Source organism: Candoia aspera, chromosome 1 (assembly GCF_035149785.1).
Source record: "Candoia aspera isolate rCanAsp1 chromosome 1, rCanAsp1.hap2, whole genome shotgun sequence".
Lineage (NCBI taxonomy): Eukaryota > Metazoa > Chordata > Lepidosauria > Squamata > Boidae > Candoia > Candoia aspera.
In genome coordinates, this window is record NC_086153.1 from 6883126 (window position 1) to 6902776 (window position 19651).

Below are 19651 nucleotides of genomic sequence, written 5' to 3' on the forward strand. Positions count from 1 at the left end.
CATATGACCAAGAAGAAATGGTTTCATGGCTCAGGAAACCTGGAAGAAGCAGGAGGGGGTTCAGGAAGGCCTTTCGACCATCAGGGCCCATTTTCTCCTCTTACTTCACCTCTGACGATCTTAAGGAACATCTCCAGGCCTCATGATGGTCCTTTTCCAAAAGCCAGAATCTAGTGTTGTCCCTTTTGTTAGCAGAAACGTGTGCCTATTTGTGTGTGTACATTATGAATGGTATGTTCCTATCCTCAGGCATTTTACATTGAAATTCTGTACACTGCAACCCTATTACACGTTCGCTAACTATAAACCATTTGATTTATATTCATTAACTAGTTCCAGACATCACCAGTGGCATAACTTTAGCACCGGACACGCCACGCTCGATGGGAGAACCGAAATTCCAGTTAATTAAGGGGCTGTAATTGTTGTCCAGTACAAGTATCTTCAGGGCATGGGGTTTGGCAAATAATTTTTCATCACCCCCTCCTGCTTTTCCTCCTTCCCCACTTCTACTGGCTTGTGAGCCTGCAACTTTATCCAAGTCATACATTGTGAAAAACTCTGTTTTCCAGAAACTGGAAAACTATGGCCGGTAGCTGGTGCAAACAAAAACATCCCCATTGTGTGCGGTTGACAAGGTGGGCATTCATACTGGATGGCAATATTCAATTCAAATCCCAGGGTTATTGGAGGTGGGGGTGTTGCAGAAATAGAGGCTTCTCTCTGCTCCAAACATGTGGTTTCAATGGTGAGGATTGAGACTTTGGGAATGGACCCCAGATCATTTGATTGGGTCTGCTTCAGACAGAGTAGACATTCTGGGATGCTTGAGATGGCCCTGTCAGTGGCTTTTGCAAATAACCCAACCGTCCCATCTAGAAATTCAGCGAACCCTCTAGGTCTTTCCTTTGAAAACTTTCCAAAGAGGTTAATCATCTTTTTGCAGTAGCAAAAAAAAAAAAGGTGGTGGGGAGGGAGAAGGGTTCCGTGGCACTTTAAAGGCTAACCAATTTCATTTTATTATCACATCAGGTTTTGTGCATTCCAATCCACTTCCTTGGATGTATGAATATCTCCAGTCTCCAAAATTATTCTGTCTCTTTATCCTTGACCTCTCTCTCTCCCTTGTTCCACCTTTTTCCTCTTCCTTCCAATAGCTGAACAGAGATAAAAGGTTCCTTTCTCAGGCACGTAATCCATGAAACCAGATATAGGATGATAAACTAAAACGGGTTAGTCTCACAGAAGCCACAAGGCTTCCGAAATGCCGTGCCAAAATGCTAGCGTGACCATCAGGAGTGTGCAATTCTTTGGGAGGGGGCTTGTTTGAAGACAGGTTTGAGCCACGCAGCTACTCAGAGATGCTGTTTTGTGAAGTAGCTTTTGAAAACACCCTAGAGCAGTGTTTTTCAATCTTGGCAACTTTAAGATGTGTGGACTTCAGCTCCCAGAATTCTCCAGCCAGCCTGCTTGAATATCTGTGGGCTTCAACTCCCAGAATTCCCTAGCCAGCCTGCTGATTGGGAAATCCTAGGAGTTGAAGCCCACACACCTTAAAGTCACCAAGTTTGAAAAACGCTGTGCTAGATAGAGCTTGATGCATGAACAACGGCAGTTTCTCCTTCCCCTTGCTATTTTTTTTTTTTTAGTTAAAAGATGCACATCACTGGATTTCCCCCACATTGACACATCCCACATGCCAGCTACGGTCAGTGACGGATGGCATCCAGTCACTGCTAACAAAAGGGACAATACTAGATCCTAGCTTTTGGAAAAGTTTTAGGAGTCTTAGTTTTCAAACATTTGACCTTTTAGTTGTCCTTTGTGGAAACATCCGGTTCTTCTCTTCAAAGCAGGCAGGGCACGTGAGAAACACATGGGCCTTGCCCTTAGCTAAAGGGTGGTGGTCTCAGCAGGCAGCAGTGTACAAGTGACCCTGGCTGGGCTTCGAAACTAAGCTGGGTCAGGTCTAGTTTTATCTATCTATCTATCTATCTATCTATCTATCTATCTCTATCTATCTATCTATCTATCTATCTATCTATCTATCTATCTATCTCTATCTATCTATCTATCTATCTATCTATCTATCTATCTATCTATCATCTATCTTTCTATCTATCACATTTCTTCACCGCCCATCTCAGCAAGCGACTCCTTATTCCTTGGGCAGAATCCCATGGCTAGACACTAAACTGGAAGGCTGACACAACATCCCAGAAAAAGACGGGGCAAAACACATCTGCATTTTTGCTGCTATTATTATTATTATTATTATTATTATTATTATTATTATTATTATTATTATGGGTGATCACACAGTCAGCCAGATGTTTAGACTGGATATGGCATTTTTGCCCACCTATTGAGTCCTTCCCAAGGACCTGGGATAAGCAGATGTTGTTGTTTAATAATATTAAAGATGATTATTACATAACTATAATATTTAAAAATAATATTAAAATAATATTAAAGATTATTAAATTGAATTATTTAATATTAAATAATATTAAAGATATTATTATTATTATTATTATTATTATTATTATTATTATTGCCAGTTTGGTGTAGTGGTTATGGCACCAGGTTAGAAATCAATAATAAAAGCTTAATGACCACAATTGGGACTGGCATTTTGGTTGCTAAGTGAAGTGGTCATTAAGCGAATTCAAGTAAATTTTATGACCTTTTTTGTGGTAGTTGTTAAGCAAATCACTGTGGGCATTAATCGAACAACATGGTTGTTAAGCAAATCACGCAGTTCCCCATTGATTTTGCTTGCCAGAAGCCAGCTGGGAAGGTTGAAAATGGCGATCATATGACCATGGGACACTGCAGTGGTCATAAATGTGAAACAGTTGCCAAGCAGCCAAACTGTGATCACATGACTGCAGGGATGCTGTGATAGTCATAAGTGCCCAGAGTCATTTTGTCATAAACCACCCAGAGTCATTTTGAGATGGGTGGTATAAAAATACAGTAAATAAATAAATAAAGTGTGAGGACTTACTATAAGTCAGTTTTTCCAGCACCATCATAAGTCTGAGTGAATGGTTAAGTGAGGACTACCCGTATACTAAACAAAATCCATTTTGAGTTTCTTTCTCATCCCTTTCTCTTTCTCGGGACCGTGTCATCTTTTCTGCAAATCCCCCCTTAATGACTCATTCCTTCCTTCCTTCCCTATCACCAAGGTCAGCTCTTCGTTCCTTTACACCCAGAGCTTCAGTGGCAGAGGGGGGACTCAAACCTGGGTTTCCCCAGTGCCAATCCAACACCTTCTCCACCACACTGGAGAAGGCTCTCTTTTGCCAAAAATTCCATCCCACACTGAGAAGGAGCTGTAGGGAATTTCTGATCTTTATATCCTTCTGGAGGAGAAAAACTATTTATGGGTAGTCCTCACTTAATGACCATTTGTTTAGTGATGGTTCAGACTTATAACGGTGCTGAAAAAATCAACTTACAACCAGTGATCACAATTACGACTGCCACAGTGTCCCTGCAGTCACATGATCATGATTTGGGCACTTGCATTTATGACCATTGCAGCATCCTGTAGTCACGTGATTGCCATTTTTTACCTTCTCAACCGGCTTCTGGCAAGCAAAATCAATGGGGAGCCACATGGTTCACTTAACAACTATGTGGTTCACTTAAAGACTGCAGTGATTTGCTTAATGACCACTGCAAAAAAGGTCATAAAATTGGGTCAGATTCACTTAATGACTGCTTCACTTAGCAACCAAAATTCCAGTCCCAATTGTGGTTGTTAAGCAAAGACTACCTGTATGTGGTCTCTAACAGTCAACAATAACAGGATGGCACATAATCAATCAATCAATCAATCTATCAATAATGGGCTGGAGCAGCTTATCTCAACCTGTGCCCTCTCAAACACAAACCTGTGTTTGACGTCTGCAACAGCCAAAAACTTTCTATCCTTTGGGCCATGCTAGCTGGGAATTCTGTGTCTTGCCATCCCAACACAGCTAGGAGGGGCTGCTTTATGGATTCACCTGAATCTCGGCTGCTCTGCATCATGTAAAATACAGGGTTTTTTTTAATCCGTTCAATCATGTCTGTTTCTCGGAAACTGCCTGGACAAGTCCTTGCAATTTTCTTGGCAAGGTTTTTCAGAAGTGGTTTGCCCTTGCCTCCTTCCTAGGGCTGAGCGAGACTGACTGGCCCAAGGTCACCCAGCTGGCTTTGTGCCCAAGGTGGGACTAGAACTCAGAGTCTCTTGGTTTCCAGCCCGGTGCCTTCACCAGGACCCCAAACTGGCTCTCTAAAATGCAGCACACGAGAATGAAAAAGGAACCAATTTCAAGAGGCAGCCCCTGGGGAATTAAATGGCTTCACACCATTTGGTGTCCCTCTTCTCCTTTACGGGATGCGCGGCAACAAATGAAGTAGAGGGAGGCGGGAGACCCAGCATGGTTAATAAGCCCACAATTCAAGGGTTAGTAATGAGCAAAGAGGAACTGTGATCATTCGGAGCCAAAGACAGTATCCTGCTGGTGTGGAGTCAGCCTGCGCCAACGGCAGGGTGGTAATGAGGGAGGAGGCCTGATACGGCCTGGAAAGTGTAATTATGGAAAAGCACCAGGCCTTTCTGTTAGGTTGTTTGCAATGCCTTTGCAGTCATGCCTTCCTCCCGTTTTCTCCTACCCCCCTCCTCCTCTTCCTCTTGGATTAATCATCATCTTTTCCAGCATTTCCAGGCAGAAGGTTGGATGTCGTGGGTAGAGGAATGAGAGGCAAATCCATCAGGATTAGCCAGGATGTCTTGACTCCATTTCCACTGTAACGCAGAATCCGGACCTAAATTTTGCAGCTGGCTACGGCAAAGGGTTGTGTGGTGTGGGATGGAAGTTGAAAGAGAGAGGGATGCAGACAAAAGTCATTTGCAGTACTACATCAGTGTGGATGGGGTGAAATTCAAGTAGTCAAACATGGCAGAAAATGTTTGTTTACCTCTCGTTGGGAAAGAAATGGGAATTTACTAGGCGAGGCTGTTCTCAGCCCAAAGGGGCAAGAGATGTGAAATAAATCCACAGCAGATCACAATGGGAGCCAGTTGGTGCCAGGGGCATGGGCAGGACGTGTGTCAAAAAAGTCAAGATTGCAGCCACAAATGCATGATTGAAGCCCCAGGGCACTCTTTCCAGTTTCTCAGTATCCTTCTTATATTGTGGTATGTTTTGGGTGCCGTCTGACCACTGAACCATAGACTGGAACTATCACTTCCTAAGATCTGAACATTATATCTTTATTGATGCAGGCCAAGATTGCATTGGCTGTTTTAGCGGCTGCAGCACACGGCTGGCTCATGCTGAATTTGCAGTCTTAACAGGATGCCCAGATACAATGCTCTTGTTTGCACTTTGTGAGAGATTTTGGCCCGCACATAAACATTTAATAAGATCTGGTGACTTTGCAGGGTTTCAGCCAAATCCAGTCATGCAATGACCCTCATGCCTGAAAAGATCATCGGTCTTACTGAACAGACTCCCAGATTATCCAAGTGATGCTAACATGAATAAACATTTCAGCCAAGAGGACAGATTCCCCGACTTGCTTTAATCCAAAGCTTTGGGTTCAGAATTAAAACAAAAAACCTGGCTTCAGTAGAAGCCTCTCAAAATCATGGAATCACACAGTTGGAAGGGAGCATAGAGAACATCTAGTCCAACCCACTGTTCAGTGCAGAATCCATGAGAGCATCTCAGACAGATGATTGTCCAGCCTCTGTTTGAAAATCTCCAGCAAATGAGAACTCACCATTGCGTGCAGTGGTGAGGTCTGAAGTCAATACAGTGTGAAGGGGGCTATAAATCAACAGGTGATTGCCTTCAGAAAAGTCATAAAAATAAATGATTAGATTGCAGGGACTTGACTACTTTTTTTTTTTTTTACAGAGCAGTTGGTTCAGGGTTCAGGCCACGATTCTGCCAGGCTACTGTTCAACAGAAGCAGCAATAAAACTGTGATGGCATTGTGGCTCCATCAGGACAATTAAACCCTTCTGGATCCTGTGTACCCTTACTCCAGTGTAAGTCTCCTTATGCTCAATGGGGCTTACCTATAGAAATAATGTGGTGTTTTGGTTTAACATAGAGCAAGCGGTTGATTATGGAAATGTTGTATATCTTTGCTGTTAAAAGTTGGAAGCCACACCTTTCTGTAAATTTAAATATATTTAAATATTTAAACACACACACACATTTAAATATTTAAATATATTTAAATTTACATTAAATTTAATGTAATTTAAATTAATTTTTTCTTTGTGTTTGCAGAAACATTATATATATATATATATATTTCTCTTGTGTTTCTGCACTTTTTTAGTTTTTTTCTTTGTAGTTTTTTTTGTTTTTTTGTAGTTTTTATTCTTTTCTTGAAATTTATTACAAGAAAGCAGAAAGATGCTAGAGAATTTCATCGGGTCTGCATTTTATAATGAACCATCTAATTCACACTTCTAATATCCAGATTGAGACATAGTTATTTTTTAGAGTATGTGTTTTCTCCCCCAATGCATCCCAATATGCCCATTTTACATATGAAATGTCAATGATGAATATTTTATAGACCAATGCATACAGTTTAAATGCATCCGTTCATGAAATTTTCCGCTGGAAAAAAAAATGGAGAGAATCCAACGGAAACTGACAGGAGCCAGGCATAAGCCATGCACTCATCCTTCACTACAGCCTTCTTTGTTTAAAATAAATGTATAATCCCATGGCACTGGATGAGAGCTGAGGCTCTCCAAAACTGGGGGCGGGGAGGGGGGCTCACTTCCTGATAGAACCACAGCATATATAGTACTTCAGCCAAGCAATTTCCCTTGCTCATTCAAACCGGTTTTGCTCCTTGATCAAGCAGCCTTATCCTTTTTGGCGGTAAAAGACCCTTGTTAATATTGGACATACTGTCTTGTTCAGGAGTGGAAGACAGTGATTGCTTCCTGCAGTCGCTACGTAACTCTTTTTACCTTCTGCCAGCCTCTGTTGCCCTCCATCCGTTTGTACTGCTGGAGGTTGTCATGTGATGGAGGAAATAGGGCTAACAAACAAAATGGAAGCTGCCCCCGCCACTTCCTCCCTGTCTTTTGAACATGAGCAGGGTCAAACCCAGTTCCTCTCTTTGCCTAATCCCATCTGACCCAGATTGACCCCACCCCCACCCCAGACAAAGCCTCTGAAATCCCATCTAGATAGACCACAGAACAGAAACCTGGCCCACCGGCTCACAGCCCAGCCCACGGGTGGCCCTAATAAGGGAGTAGTAACTAGGTGAGAAGCCCCAACGTTCCATCCTCAATCAGGGACACGCCCCCCATTGTCTCAAGGTTCCACCCTCTTAACAAAGGGCTTCCCAGCTCAGCTGCCCTCCTGAAAGCACAATTTTGCCTGACAATTGAACTAATATGTTATGTTTAGCTTAAGGAAGAGAAGCCTGAGGGGAGACGTGATAGCCGGCTTCCCATACTTGAAGGGCTACCACAGGGAAGAGGGCAGCGATCTATTCTCCGTGGCACCTGAGGGTAGGACAAGAAGCCATGGGCGGAAGCTCCTCAGAGGGAGATCCAACCTGGGAACAAGGAGGAGTTTCCTGACAGTGAGAACCATTAAGCAGTGGGACAGCTTGCCTCCTGGAGTTGTGGGTGCTCCATCGCTGGAGGTTTTCAAGAAAAGATGGGACAAGCATTGGTCTGAGATGGTATGAGGACTCCTGCCTTGGGCAGGGGGTTGGGCTAGAAGACCTCCAAGGTCCCTTCCAACCCTGTGATTCTATGATTCTATGATTCACCCCGAGTACACTGACAAGGACCTATCTAGCCTCCCACCCACCCACCCCCGCCCCAAACTGGCCAGCGAATCCAGTCCCTAGGATTTCCCCACAAATTTCTTTGCTTTTCCATTGTTCGGGGTTCCTCTTTCCCTTAAAGTGGGGAGCCAACAAGCATTACAATAAACCCAGTTCCTTCTCCTCAGTGCTGTGCTCTCTACTTCTGAATTTTCCAGGACAGCTAGTCATTATATCCTAAGAGAAGTTGCTTCTCCATAGCTGTACGCATGAGCTTCTTTCTAAAGGGTTATCCGAAATCGTCCCCAGCTGCTAAACAAACTTGGAGCGGAAAGCTTGCACGGGGCATCTGTCCTCTGCCTGCAAACTGTGAAGTCACAAAGAATTAAAACTGAGCAATGTAACTTCCAATTTCACCTTCCCTTTACAGAAAGATGCCACTTTGTGCTCACCCAACCTGCTTGTGACCGTTCCTGGGCTGTTAGCATGTAGGCCTTCATCTGCCATGGGAATCTTGACCTCTTGGCTGGCCTTCTAGCTTTTTCCAATTTTTCACTACATCAGTCATGAATACACCACCCAAACTTATCAGATAGCTGCAAATGGGAAGTCCAGTGTGAGGTATCAGCTCAGTGGTCAAAGAGCAGCCTTTTTGTAAAGCAGAGAGAAGAGCTACAAGGCAGTTTTGCTGTTACCTAGATGGACATTTGCAAACGGAAAGCTCTTTCGTGTTTGTTAGGTCCGACATCCCGCTTGGAAATCCCTCCACTTAGATCCATCTCGTTCTTCAGCTAAAGCTCTTCTGAGTTGGCAATAACCTTTCAAGACTGCCATCAAAACAAAGGCATTCAAAGTCCTCATGGATTGTCTTCTACCTTTCAGCCAACCTGATGACATTTCACCACAATGGAAGTGGCTGATGAGCTTCAGATGATTGGAAAATGTAAGAATGTTGGCTTAGATCAGTGTTTCTCAACCCTGGCAGCTTGCAGATGTGTGGACTTCAACTCCCAGAATTCCCTAGCCAGTATGCCAGCCAGGGAATTCTGGGAGTTGAAGTCCACACATCTTCAAGCTGCCAGGGTTGAGAAACGAGAGTTTTGTGAGTTTTGGGTGTAATGACTATAATTCTACTCAGCACAGATTCTTGGGCTCAGCATCTTTTGATTTCAAGAGTTCATTTTCCATATATTTAAATCTCTATTAAAACAATTTGGGGTTAAGACTTGGGAGTCGTTTTTAAAAACATGACCCATGATGAAGTGACAAACTTGGAACCTTTTCTCCCTTGCCATGTATTAAAAACATTCAAATTGAAATCAAATTGGTCTTTGAGAACTTTGTTGCATTAAAAATAATAATGCATGCGCTCCTACCCACAAACATTTTTTTCATAAGAAATGTAAAATGTGCTCGTCGATAATGTAATTCCCCAGCTATAAGGGAAAATTAATTGTGTGAACATCAACTGATCAAATCCACAAGGCATGGGGCTTATAAAAAAAAAACCTAGAATGTAATTTCATTAACAATCTGTTGTGTCCTAATGAAATTTTCTAATAACACTCTAATTCTGATTTCTGTTCAGGAAGTGATGATGGGTATTGTTCTTCTTTTTTTCTCCCTCATATTACTGCCTAATTTATTATTCTCATTCTCGTGGCTTTCTATTTCACGAATATTTTTCTTTTGCTTTCTCTCCTGAATTAATATTTTATTAGCAATAGTTTTCTCATAACAACTCTGATAAAATCTTGTTCTTAAGGTTAAAAATAGGGAAATGCATTTATAAAAAATTCCCACTCACAAATTCTGGTCTCTGGATTTTTTTTTTCAGTTTTTCTATGGATAAATACCAAAATCTGGATGCATGTTCCAAAACAGGTTAGAAAGAACTTAAAAGGAATCTGGAGAAAAGGAGGAAAATGACAAATCTATTTCTCCAGGCAGTAAGCACCTCTCTGAGTTGAATCCTTCTGCTTTCAGCTGTGTTCATGATGGCCAATTTGGATCACCAACCCCTTTTTCTTGACAGCCTCTTCATCTTTAACGAGTGCCTGTCAGAGAAATTCTCCTGCCCATTTTTCCTACCAATTCTCATTCAGACTGATACAAACTAAGTTATTGAAATTGATTTCAAAGGAGAAGAGAATTTCCATGAACTTACTATGGCCAGAATGTGGATTTTGGACCAGGACGGTTGTGTTCCCACCACATTTACAACATAGCCAATTAACAGGGGTTTTTTTCCCCTTTGCACAGAACATTGAACCTGAACCAAATAGGGGTTCATGCAACATGCTAGCTCACAAATTAGTAGTAATGAACCAAGATTGACCCTAAGGTAGGATTGTGGATGCATCTACAAATTCTTTTGTTATTCCTAGGCAATTCTTAAGCATTTTGTGTGAACACAACCACTTGGTCACCCAAAGGCCAAAAGGTAGGTGTGAATGTCCTCTCTTTTATTGTACCCTCCCTTCTCCAACATGCTGGAATCTCCTGGACAGGGGCAGATATTAAAAGAGGTTTCTGAGGACCCACCCTTGCCTACAGCCATGAGGGACTGGGAGTGGGCAAGGAGGAATAAAGGACCCCATAGGTATGATGCAACTGCTGCAAATTATATCATTCGTGTTAGCTGCACAGCAATGTCATCATCTTTGTGGCATCTTCATCACTTGTCCCAAATGCCCATGCCTCCAGTTGCCAGATCAGTGGTCCCAGTTCTACTTTTAGAACTGGGACCACTGATCTGGCAACTGACATACATAGTTTTACTGCCAAGGAAACTCCATGGCTCCCTGTCCAAGGAAATCCAAGGGAGATTTTTAAATTTTATTTATTTAAGAAATTTATATAGCCACCCAACTCACTCATTATGACTCTGGGTGGCTTACAGGAATAAAACCCTGAATACAAAACCCACTATACCCCCAACCCCCTGGCAGCAACAATATCCGCATCAGCCTGGGATTGCCAGGCCTGCTGGCAAAACCATGTCTTCAGGGCCTTTCGAAAGAGTATTAAGGTGAGGGCCAATCTTATCTCTGCAGGGATGATGTTCCACAAGGAGGGAGCCACCATGGAGAAGGCCTTTCTTCTTGGTCCCACTAGATGGACCTCCTTAATGGGGGGGGGACCCATAACATACTGCACCTCCCCGATCTGGTGTGTCAGATATATGTAACTGGGACAAGGAGGTCCTGCAAATAACCTGGCCCCAAGCCATGTAGGGTTTTAAAGATGATAACCAGCACCTTGGACCTGGAAGCAAATTGGCAGCTCCAGCAAGAGAGGTGGAGCAATCTAGACTTGCACAAAACTATGTGGGCCACTGCATTTTGAACCAACTGAAGCTTCTGGGTACTTTTCAAGGGCAGTGTCCAGGCTTAAGCAAAACCCACACTGAGATGAGGAGAAGGTCTCTAGTGTTCATTTAACTGCTCTAGTAGATAAAAATCCTACCCAACTGAAGGAGCGTGGGAAAACCCAGACAGATAAAACCCCAAACTCAAGGCGGGTCTGTTCTGGGTTTCTTTAAATGACAGTTCAAAGCCCCTAAACTACGCATGCATTTTCCCCCCTGGATAGGGGCCTCCTCCTGCTCAGCATCCGTACTCATGACAGGCAGCCCCATGTAGAGTGTGTTTTTTAAATTCATGCCCAGATGCAACATTTCAAGTCCAAACAGCAGAGCTTTCTGGGAAATACTGGACATACATATGATAATGCGATCATGAGCATTGGCACAACCAGGGTAGAAGCAGAGCACACGCACATGACTTCCTGCGGCTTCCATGTTAAAGAGGAAGGAGAGCTTTGAAACAGTTGGACAGGGACAGCAAGCTTAGCAAGAGCACACGCCTGTCCCTGCCTTCCCCACCGCCCCACATCTGGCCCACTTGCTCCTTTGCTATTCCTTATTGGAATGGCCCCACCCCAGATGGCACTTGCCAGAATTCATTTGCAAGCCACCCCACTTCAACCCTGGGCTTTTCTGATTGCAAAGGACATGCGACCCAAACCAGTGTGTCAAGTCTTTCCTGAATACACTTCTTTTCCTTTCTTAAAAAGAAAAGAAAAAATACAACTGCCCCACACCCAAGCAGAATGCTATGGCCAAGACTTTCAGCCCCACCTTTTCAAGTAACATCAGGGCCGCAACTAGGGGGGGGGGCAACCGGGGCATGTGCCCTGGGCGTGGTGCTGGGGGGGGGTGCCAAAACGAGCACGGAGGGGCACCAAAATAGGCATGGAATCCATGTTTGCCCAGGGTGACACAGACCCTAGTTGCGGCCCTGAGTAATATCACTCTGTTATTGCTGTTGTGCACACCCAGCAATAAAATAAACACACATGGATATAAAATGAGGTGGAGAGCAAAAACACACTCAGAGATAGAGGCCAGACATCACTTGTTACGAAGGAGACAACAGAGCTTGCAAAAGGAATTAGAAACCATTCCAAAAGGCACGTTTCACATGCTTTTCATTTCTGGATTGGCAATGAATTTCCTATCCTTTGGCAACACATAAAGGCTAGCTCCCCCATGCATTCACACAACACACTGAACCCAGACCGCTTTATTCATTTCTTTATTTGATACATTTATATGGCCACCCATCTCCTATACATGACTCTGGGCAGCTAACAATTAAAAACAGAATAAAAACAACCAAAATTAAAACACAGCACCTAATGGCCTCATTCCCACAACCTGCCAACCTTGCTGCTTTGTGTTAAGTTTGGTTTGCTCTCTGGAGGAGGGGAAGGGCTTCTCATATTTGCTTTGTGGAGGGTCCAGGAGACTGTGCAAACCCACCAGAAGGATGAAGTCAGGAACCAATTAAGTGTGTTGTTTGAATGCCATCAGGGAATCATCTACCCGAGGACTGAGACGGTGGATGGTTGGATATTTCAAAGGCTTCTTTCCCACAATGCTTCACTTTGGGACTAAAATAAAACGACTCCCTTCTTAAGAAAAAAATATTTTCCTTTATCCGTCAAGCAGCAGATAAAAGCTGCCGAGTTTGCGTGTTCTGGGACATTTGTAGGCGTGGGGACAAGGCATCAGAGTAAAAGCCCTGCCCCTTTTCTATTCACATAAAGGGGGGGGGGCTTTTATTGAGACACCCCTGCCCACCCACATACGTGGAATTTCTTTGGGAGCAGAGAAGTCCTAATATTAGGTTGATGGTTGCAGCTGATTTAAGGTTTGATTTACCAAAAAGTGAGGCATCTGCCTCCAGCAGAAGGCAAAAACTTCTGGCCTAAATTATTATTCTTTTTAAAGCTGGCTCGAGGATCAGTTGATCAAGAGGGAGAAGACAGTCCTGCTGGGTAAAGGAACCCATTGCTCTTTCTATATGGTTCCCCCCAACCACCCATTTGCAATCCCTGGTGGATGCTGGTGAACCTGTCTCTGTGGTTGCCCCAGATTTTTGGACTCTACTCCCACGGATGGAGAGTCTTCTTCCCAGTATTTTAAAGCCTCTGTTGACTCACTCTGAAACCATGAATTATCCATTTGAGTTGCCTCCCATGATGTCCTCTCATGATTATGAACACAGTGTCAGAGATTGTGGGGAGGCTGGAAAAGGAAAGAAAGGGAGAACAGAAGGAAAAGGAAAGAAAGGAGAGCAGACATGAACAACTCAGAAACAGAAGGCAAGTCAGCAGGCACCTCATCTCCTAAACAGCAACTCAGACCAGGTCACTAGAAATCTGGGGAAAAGCATTTCAGATCACCCAAAGGGATTCTGTCTGATGTGTCCTAAACAGCAACTCAGCCCAGGTGGAGAGAAAGCTGGGAAGAAACATTTCAAAGCCTTCCAAGAGACTCTGCCTTAATGAACTCACTAGAAAGGAGGGTGGGAAATTCTTCTTACCATTTCCAAAACTCTGCGTTGATCCCAAGACTAGCAATGAGGAGACCTGACTGCAGTGGGTGCAGTTCTACCTTCTTTGATCTTGCTCTGCTGCGTGAGCCTTGACAGAGGGCTGGGTTTTCTGTTTGATTGTAAACCACAAGTCCCCGAGAGTCAGCAATGTAATAACTTTTATAAACAATTAAGGTCTGCTGGAAACAGGAGCATCAAAGCTGCAGGAGTTGCCTTTGTCAGCCCATGGGGTTAAAATTCAGGTATGCTGGTGGTGAGTAAGAGAGCTAATTAATAATACAACTGATTCCAGGAAGATGGGGCAGGGAGGAATGACATGAGCTGAAACAGGTTCATCCTGATGACCTTGTCCAGACCCATATAATATTCTTCACCGCCTTCTAAGTGCTGACACATGGGAGTTTAATGGGGAGTAGGCTTCAGCAGGGCACCTTTGCTTTCAAAGCAGATGTGCTGACATGAAGAAAAAAAAGTGCGAATGGGCATCCGAATGCCCAGCAGCCTCCTCTAGTTCTGTACGGTGATTGGCAGCTTGCCTACTTTTTCTATCTTCATATAGTAGTTCTTCGGAGGACTGCTATGAAAGCTTCCCCCCCCCTTCAAAAATGCAATCTCAGCAATTAAAAAAAAAGAAAACCCAGGGAGCTGAAGGAAGCACCTTCTCATTTTAATGGTCCTTCTGGATTCTGGAAATTAGTTATAAACAAGTGCAGCATGATGCAGCTGAAGAAAGGGACTCCATACTCAAGTGGGAATGAAAATGCCCAACACTGCCCACATCAGATGCTCCTGGTTTATCTGAGCACCATAGCACAAATATTCATGCTCTATGTTATGTTATGACTCAGTGGGGAGTAACACATTGCTCCCCTTGTTGGGGTTGGAAAGTTTAAGCAGGTTGGGCCTTGTTTAGTATTTGGATGGGAGACCACAAGGAAATCCGAGGGCTGTAGGTTAGAGGTGGGAAGTAGAAAAACATCCTGGAAGAAGGTAATGGTGAAGTAGTTGTGCCACGAAAAGTAAACAAATTAAATAAATAAATATAAAAGGTGCTGCACTACACCTCAAAAATGTTCCCCACCAATATTCTAGGGGGAAACTATTTGCCATAAATATGACTATATTGCCAGCCATTTTTTCTCCAGAATGCTCCTCAGAATGGGACACTGGAGTGGAAGATGCAGCAACCTCTCAGTGCAAATGTTCCCCGTGATGAAGTGACTACCCCCGCTTCCCCATATTGGGGTCTGCAAAAAAGGATCCAAAACTGGGCATGATTGTTTCACCCCCATCCTATCTTTTGCCTCAACATAGAGGAAATGGAAAGAGTTTGCTTTAGCCTTTATTCTAAAAAAGTTGGCATCCAAAGCATTTATAGCATAGTGTGATCATTAGTACAGTATGGGGCTAAGAGAGTGAAATGTAAATCAGGTGTCCTCCATTTGATCTCACCTCTGCAGTGGATTCCTGAGATGCTTTAGGGAAGACAGTTTCTCCTGGCCTCTGCCTTCTCATGTGCAACATCCTGATCATCGTTGCTGAAAAATGGAGATATGCACTATTTTGAGGTAGGAAACACCTGGAAAAATGTAGGCTGAGCTCTAGAATCAATTGAATATGGTTTAAAAATAAAGTCCTTCCCATTCCACCATCCAAGCAAGAAAATAATGGAATATCATGATTCTGTCCGTGTGCATGGAATAATCCTGCCTGCTTTCATCATCTTGCCTTTGTCTTTCCCAAGAATGATGCCCCTGGACTGCGAAAGATTGAACTTAAAGCCCTACATGGCATGGGGCCAGGTTACCTGAGGAATTGTCTCATCCCCATTACATCGGCCCGCCCCACCCGATCATCCAGAGGGGGCATGTTGCGGACCCCGTCCATAAGAAAATTTCATCTGGCGGGGTCCACGAAACGGGCCTTCTCTGTAGTGGCCCCCGTCCTCTGAAATATCTTGCCCCTGGAGGTGAGGCAGGCCCCCTCACTCCTGACCTTCCAGAAGGCCCTGAAGACCTGGTTCTGCCATCTCGCCTGGGGCGGGAAAGTGAATAACCATTCTTGGGGGTGGCTCGCACCCTAGAGTCCCCCCCACCAGCCTGGATTTTATACCTTTCTTGGACTCTATTTATTTACTATATTTGATTATAACTGTTTTATGAGATTTTAATGTTTATATTTTGCGCTGGATTTTACTGTAAACCGCCCAGAGTCCCTCTTTTGGGGGAGATGGGCGGTGGCTAAATCTGAGGAATAACTAAATAAATAACCTTCTCTGCTGGGGCATCCATCAAAAAAGTCAAGATGGCAGCCATAACCGGATACTTAGGGTGCCATCTTGACTTCAGTGATCCAGCAAACCGGCTGTGTCCTTTTTCTAGGAATTGCAACCAAGTAGAACGCTTGCAGTATGTCAAAGCCTTCTATATTACGTTATTGTTATTGATTTGTGTTTGGAACTGAGCGTTGCAAAACTGAACACAAGGAGCTTGTTACAGTAGAGCAGTAACTCTCAACGTTAGCAACTTTAAGATGGGTGGACTTCAGCTCCCAGAATTCCCAAGCCAGCAATGCTGGCTGAGGAATTCTAGGACTTGAAGTCCACCTGTCTTCAAGTTGCCAAGGTTGAGAAACACTGATCTAAAAACTCAAGAATTTCCAGCATCATAAGATGAAGATGTGTGGACTACAACTCCCAGAATTCCTCAGCCAGCATTGCTGGCTAGGGAATTCTGGGAGTTGAAGTCCACCCATCTTCACATTGCCAAGGCTGAGAAACACTGCGCTAGAGAGAAGTCAAGAGAGTAGTCTGGAATTGTGGGAGTTGAAGTCCACCCGTCTTCAAGTTGCCAAGGCTGAGAAACACTGATCTAAAAACTCAAGAATTTCCAGCATCATAAGATGTAGATGTGTGGACTACAACTCCCAGAATTCCTCAGCCAGCATTGCTGGCTGGGGAATTCTGGGAGTTGAAGTCCACCCATCTTCAAGTTGCCAAGGCTGAGAAACACTGCGCTAGAGAGAAGTCAAGGGTACCCCTAACAATAAACCCAGAAATTATGATTTGTGTATTTCAAACCCACAAGATTAGATACGATTTGCTCGACTTTTAGGATAGTCTCTTCCACTCTGAGCAAAACCACTGAAAAATATTTTGAAAAGCAGCCCCCTCCCTGCTGCACTGGCTATTGCTAAGAGGATCTGAACTGGTGCTAACATCTTCTCGTGCCAACTGTTCTAATCCATTAGGCCTCCAAAGTGTCGAGACAGAAAATCAGGGGTATCAGGTTAGCCTGCAAAGCAAACAATCCTCCCAGGATGGTCTCCAAAGGGGCAAAGTTCACCCCCTTTTAAGATCATCTAAAACTTCTTGGAGTCTGCGGGCTTAATGGGGGGGCAGCATACTTGGGTCAGGGAAACCTCGATGCTATTAATCTCCTGAACTGTAACCAAATGCCCTTTTTGTAGCGGAGTTTCTCGCCGTGGGAGAGATGCAGGAGGTGGGAAGCTCAAGTGTCTGTTTTCAAACCAGTGGGGAATTTCTACTTTCTTATTTGTCCTCATGGGTGAGTCAAGATGAGGCAGGTCTAAAGGTCATCAGCCATTAAGTGTTTGGACTCCGATTCTTGCGAATGGATCTGTGATCCCAGACCTGGGGGTTTGTAAACCCTGCTTAGAACAGGATAGAAGAAGTATTGATGGTTTTGAACTTTGGCGTTGGAGAAGACTCCTGAGAATACCGTGGACAGCCAAGAAAACAAACCGATGGATCATTGAACAAATCAACGCAGAGTTGAGGCACAAATGACCAGGCTCAAATTATCCTACTTTGGACACATGATGCGAAGGCCCAGCTCTCTGGAGGAGGCTCTGATGCTGGGAAAGGTGGAAGGAAGGAGAAGAAGAGGACAACCGGCAGCAAGGTGGGTGGACTCAGTTACAGAAGCAATGGGTGCACCATTGGAGGACCTGAAGGACCAGGTTAGGGACAGATCATCATGGAGAAGGTCTACCTATGTGATCACTAAGAGTCCACATTGACTTGATGGCACATAATCAATCATCAATCAATCTGGATTAGTGTGCTGTGTAAGCCGGCCATGCACACCATGGCTTTGTGTAATGTGGGAACTTAGCCCATTTTCTTTTTGACAAGGATCCACTAGAGCTGGGTGCAAACTAGCAGATCAAGAAGGCCATTGAAGATTCGCAGAAGGGTGCTTCTGAGCAGATGTTACCTCTGGAAATTTGAGTTCTTTTCCACAGCTGGGGCTCCCTCCAAATCTTTCTGCGTGCAAAATCTGGCTGGGGAGTTTTGGGAGTTGAAGCCCACCCCTTCTGAAGTTGCTGAGATGGGGAAACACCGCACTAAGGGATGGATGAAGTCCCATTACACCACAGCACTTTATATAGTTTTTAAAATGTATGCATCTATCTTCAAAAACATTTCTCCCCATATCTGCATATTTTTAATCTGGTTTTTCATCATTTATCTTTTGGCAAGCAATTTCGCCTCCCTTCAACAAAGGCATTTCAGGGCATGGTTAACGCAAGCAAACGCTTTTCCTTTTCTTGACCCTGCCGTCTGCCGTTTTTAGTGTTTTGTTTCATTTGCTATTGGAGAATTGAATCCCCCGTAGTGGACACCTACAAATATTGAAAGGAAGATGCATTTTGGCTCATGCGCTGGAAAAGGAAGTACAAGTTAGGTTGTTCGTTAAAATAGAAGAGCCGGTGGGATTGTATTAATCTGAGCTAAAGACTCGACACTACCTGCATTTGCCAGAGAATGCGGGTGTCTGTAGGGCATGGTCAAAAAAGTCAAGATGGTGGCCTCAATGGTGTGATGTGATACTTTGATCGCACCATTGCAGCGAATAATGCCAGAGAATAACCCCACCTGAAAGAAATGGGGCTCCTTCTGAGTAGTCATGTCACCAAATTTATTCTTGAACTGAAGGTTTAACCTACAGGCACAGGATTCACCTGCGGAGGTACCTCCAAATCTGTGTTGCTTTTTTCTTGATTTAAATTAATAATAATAATAATAATAATAATAATAATAATAATAATAATAATAATAATTGTATTTTTAAAGCTAGAATTCAACAAGAATCCTCTATAGGAAGGATGGCAATCTTCAGAATAGACTTATTCTGTATGGCTCTAGAGCAGGGTTCCTCAACCTTGGCAACTCTAAGCTGGCTGGGGAATTCTGGGAGTTGAAGTCCGCACAGCTTAGAGTTGCCAAGGTTGAGGAACCCTGCTCTAGAGGGCAGGGCCAGAACCACTGGATGAAAACCGCAAGGAAGGAGGTTCCAAATAGACTTCAGGAGTAGAGTCCTTACCGTACAGGTTGCCATGTGAAGCTGGAGGCCTTCAAAGAAAGGCTGGATGGTCATCTGTCAGAGACGCTTTAGTGGCCCCTGAACTAAATGGACTCCAAAATCTTTTCCAACTCTTTGATTCAGTGATGGGAAAGCAGTGGTCCATAGGCTAATCTGGCCTCCAAGGCTTGTTTACATCAGTGTTTCTCAACCCCAGCAACACTAGGATGTGTGGACTTCAACTCCCAGAATTCCCCAGCCAGCATGCTGTCCATACCAGATAGTCCTCGACTAACAACCACAATTGGGACTGGAACTTCTGTCACTATGCGAGGGTGGTTGTTAAGTGAGTCATGCCTGATTTTATGACCTTTTTTGCCACAGTTGTTAAGTGAATCATATGGTCTTTAAGTGAATCTGACTTTCCCCATTGACTTTACTTGTCAGAAGTCAGCTGGAAAGGTCACAAATGGCAATCAAGTGATCCTGGGATGCTGGAACTGTGGTAAATACATGTTGGTTGCCAAGCACTGCAATTCTGATCACATGACTGCAGGGATGCTGTGATGGTCATACTGTGATGGTAGTAAGTGTGAGGACTGG